The sequence below is a fragment of the Pezoporus wallicus genome, unplaced genomic scaffold (assembly GCF_028554395.1).
Source record: "Pezoporus wallicus isolate ANWC-B61680 ecotype Strahan unplaced genomic scaffold, APGP_CSIRO_Pwel_v1 scaffold_7107, whole genome shotgun sequence".
Taxonomy (NCBI): Eukaryota; Metazoa; Chordata; class Aves; order Psittaciformes; family Psittacidae; genus Pezoporus; species Pezoporus wallicus.
Window position 1 is genome coordinate 6998093 of NW_026642114.1, and position 4679 is coordinate 7002771.

The following is a 4679-nucleotide window of genomic DNA, read 5'->3' on the forward strand; positions in this document are numbered from 1 at the left end:
AGTAGGAGAAGATCCATTTGACTGGGCAAATATGTGACACAGCATTCTCATTTCTCTGATTCTGTTTCAGTGTTATGTGCATCCTTTGGGGCTCCCCCAAGACTTGTCTCAGCAGAGGAGGGAATGCTAGGTTGCTGAAACAATCCAAATCATTCCATATCAGTCATAAGCATGCTCTGGCAGCCAGGGTACAACCCATGATCTGTGTCTCACGGTGTGCATGCAAGGGCAGATGATGGGGTTGAAAGAGGAGAAAGAGGGCTCAATATTTCCATTCACAGCATTATGGATCTGATTTTCTCTTGCAGTCAAATGAAGCATTGATTTATTGCAAATAGCCACTGGGCTGTGCTGATAGTGCAATAGATTATCTTTTTAGGTACCTTCTAGTCAATACTGTATGTACCTCAGCAAGTTACCTCTGCCAAGGGCTGTGGCATGAGCCTTAAAACAGGGCAAATGCCAGAGGAGGGCTGGCATGGCCCAGGGACACTGTCCCTGAAAGCCATCCCACCTCTACAATTTCTCCTTACCCAGCCCATGGGGTAGAATTATCTGTGGGAGCTGCCTGAAAGGAGCAGATCTGAAAGCCCCACAGAGCGCAGTGTGTTTGGCCACTGTCCCCCCCAGCCACCACAGGCAGAGCTTCAAGTACTGTCTAGTGGCAGACAGGGCCCGTGGGAGACACAGACACCCCTACTCACGGCAGCAAGCCTTCTTCCCCTGCTCACCACCTCTGTGCATGCTGCCTCCAAGCTGCTCCTCACTCTTCTCCACAAAGCCTGCCTTTGCCAGCACCCCTCAAGCCTCTTATTCCCACCACTGTGTAGCCTCCTTTCCCCATCTTTTTCTTCATTTGACCATTGTCATATATCCCCCTTTTCCCATGCCTGTACATCCTCCCTCTCCTGCATTCCAAGTCTGGGCTATGGCCACATCCACCTGGGACTTGCATCATGTACTGCGCACTGTGCAGCACACTCCAAGGGCAAGGGACTGCAAAGGTGCTCCTCCCAATCTCACAAAGCAGGAAGACGGCTTTGCAACTATCTGCCCTCTCTGATGGTCAGTGTCGGATGAGTGTCCCTCTTGTCACCTCCATGCCCTGTCCTTCAGTGACATCTCCAGGATGGGTCTTGCTGCCTCCCTACCACTGGACCTGCAAAAAGAACCCGCAGCAGAGTGCTGTGGGCCCCACCAGCAGCTCCCCGAGGATGGATTCAGTGGAAAGAGCCACGAGGGGGCTCCAGGAACCCATCTGAGCTGGAGCAGAGATGCCAGGAACAGAGCTTGCTTTTCCTGGAGGATGGAGGAGAGATGCTAGGAGCTGAGCTCACATCTCCTGAAAGATGGGGTCTCATCCATCATTCAGGGTGGAGGGGAGCAGGATAGATGACACTGCTCTGTCGAGGATTTGCCAGAACCTTTGTCCCTGTCACATACATCATGACAAGGAGCAGTGCACATGTCACAGTGTGCCCAGCGCAGAGCCTGAAAGAAGCTGTGGTGTGGGCTGTGCTGGCCTGACCCAGGGGACAAACAGGGCCATAAGCTCTTGCAGGATACTGGTTTTCAGTGTATGATCACTTACACCAGCTGTGCATTCATCCCACAGTGTTATTCCTGCAGGTCTACATTTATCCCTCACAGCTGTTTTATCCCTGTCTAACTCCACTGAGTGTAGGGGTATTATTTCCAAGAGGTAAATTTGACCCCAGCGCTAAAGAAATGCTTTGGATAACACTGCTGAGCTCACTCTTTGGCGAGCATCCTGGACATGCAGAAGTGACTCTGAGGATGACCTTTTCAAGTATGGGAGACATTGGTGAGAGAGTAGGTCCAAGTCTGTCTATAAGTTTGTCACAGTCTAACTCCACTGCCCCATCAGCACTGGGGGAAGAAAACACTCCTTTTGAGTTAAAGACTCAGCATGCACAGTCCTGTTACTGCATGATGAGGTGAAGTCACCCAGTAAGGTGGGGACAAGACTCAGCAGCCCTGGCATCATTGAGATAGATAACTGTAGCTGGATCTTTTAGGTAAAGAGCAGTACATGCGACAAGGTGACCCTCGCCTGGCACCCTGCCTGGCCAGCACCACATCCTCCTCTCAGTGAACTTTTTTGCCTTTACAGCCATGCGAGTGTCCAGGCCTGGCCACAGCAAACCATCCTCTCAGGTGGAAATAACTCTGAAGAAGATGTTGCAGCCAGAGCAGATTCTCCACCACCTTCTTTCCCTTTGCAGGCCTGCAACCATCTCCCCAGCAGCAGACTCTGCAGCACAGGGTTTATATTGACAAGGAGCCTGGGGGCAACCTGGAGCACCAAGTCCACCTGGCTGCTCTCTGGCACTATGGTTCAGCATGGACCAGTCCTGCACTGCAGCTCTAGACCCACAGCAGCAGTGGGGTGCAGAGTCCATTGGGGCTGATCTACTGTAACTGATGGAGACAGCGCAATTACCCAGGCCAGCTAATTAGGATTCCAATAAGACTTGTTTGGAGACCTGACCTTAGTGGAGGACTGGGACACTGGAGGTGTTGGAGATGGGGTTTGGAGCAGGAAGGAATAGGGATGCATGAGGGTGCAGATAGCTTTAGCCACCTGGGGATGGCAGAAACGCAGTTGAGACCACTCAGCCACTGCCTCTCAACTTTCTTTAGGAGCCCACACTATAACAGGTCAGATCTGGCCAGAAAACCCTGACCCCTGAGCTGGTTGGCATGAGCCTGCAGGAAGCTATGGTTCTGCACACCAAGGGTTTTGGTAGGCTGATAGGGACAAGGACCGGGACAAGGGAAGCACCCAGGGTATGGCAGTTTAGCAGGGAAACCAGCCCAGCGGTCTGCTGATAGTGTCTCCAGTGACATGCCTCTTGGGCATTGTCTCCTGCTCTCCAGAGCCTAGGGGGTCAGCATGTATGCTTTAAGCCCTTGCTACACCCAGCAATGTGGTCCAAAAACACATGGAGCTTCTGTTGCCACTTCACATGTCCCCATCCAGCCTCACAGTGTTATCACAGACTTTGACCATTGGTGATCTGGCTTGAGGCATCAGCAAGCAAAGAAGATGTCACTTCAGAATTAAGTTGCCCCTGAACTAGAGGAGCTGTTTCAAAAAGCTATCCTGATGGAAAAATGAATGTGTGAAGGACCCACCCTGCAGAACAGGCAGGGAAAAAATAGATCACAATGTAGTCAGGGCTCAGACAAGACCACACTTGCTTGCAAAAATAAAGCATTGCATTTGACACATTGCTTACATATTAATTAGTTTGATCAGCTTGCCTGGGTGTGTTAACATGAGTGAGAGCTTGTGTCTGTTCAGTGATGAGCTGTTAAAACATCCAAAATAGAGCTACAAATAATGTCAGGCTGAGATCTTCCCTTTGCCCGGAGCCTTCCTGCTGGTTTTCTAGTGCTTTTCCACTCATATTTTTCTATTTTACTTCACTGTGTCTCCTAGGTACCGTTTCTTCCCCAGTGCAGAACCAGAGACCCACGGGAGCAAGAGAAGTGGCTTCTGCACGGGAAGCCAAGGAACTGTCACTCCTCAAACACAAAGACAAGAAATGGAAAAAGAGTAAAACTCTATTCTCTTCACACCATGCCGTTCCTTCTCAGCTTCTCTCGGATCGCTGGAGGGACACAGCCGCCGCAGAGGCTGGAATTAACATCGCCCCTTTAACGGCAGCGCCACAGCCTGACATCAGCGAGCTGGGGAGTCCAGGGAGGGCTGGGAGCTGCTGCTCCAGGAGTGGTGCCAACACATCCCTGTTTCCCTGCCTCTTCCCCGCTCTTGTTTGTGTGTGCCTTTTAACATGCCGCATATGAATCCGTGCTTGCCAGTGGATGTCTGCAGGGTTTACATTAACCAGCTCAAGCTGAAGTTGGTAAACAGCTATTAAAGTTTTGCTCTTCATGCCTCCGAGGGTGTCATTTCTGGACAAGGGAGTCACTTGCATCCTTTGAGTTCTTACAGGCTGTTCCCTTGTTTGCAGCCCAAGAAGATCTTCCCACTTAGCTATGTAGACACGAGGGGGTTGAGTTGGTTTGTGCCTGGCACAGAGAAGGGAAATGTATCTCCCGAGGCTTAGTGAGGAGCGTTCATGTTTTTACCTGTTTCCTCGACAAGAGGGAGTCAGACTCAAAACCTGTAACTTTAGTGTTTAAAGTTCTCACTCCTGAGCAGAGTCAGCATCTAAAGCTGCTCTTTTGCCCTGGGACAAAACGCTGAACCCAGCGACTCTTCAGTCCTGCAGGAGGCTGCAAACTAGGTCTTGATTTTACTCAGATTGTCACAACTCAGAAGTTTCTTGGAAACCAGATTCCCATCCCAAAGGCTGCACGGCACTGAGTGGGAAGCTGAAAGCAAGTCTCGAGCACCAATCCCAGCTGCAGCACCAACACTAAAGCTATTTCCCCCAGCACAGGTTTTGTTTCACACGTCCTTGCCTTCTGTTTTTGCTGAAACCTCCGACCCTATTGAGAGGCAAATTTTAGCCATCTGGCAAAGCAGACTATAGAGGGGGGAAGAAAAAAAAAAGGACAATGTGCATGAGCACAAACACACACACAAAACTCTGGAGATTAGGGAAGACAAAAACTTCACTGAACGCCGCGGCTTTTGCTGGAGCGCACGGGCGGCGGGAGAGGAGGGAGCGGCGGGCGGGCGGGGA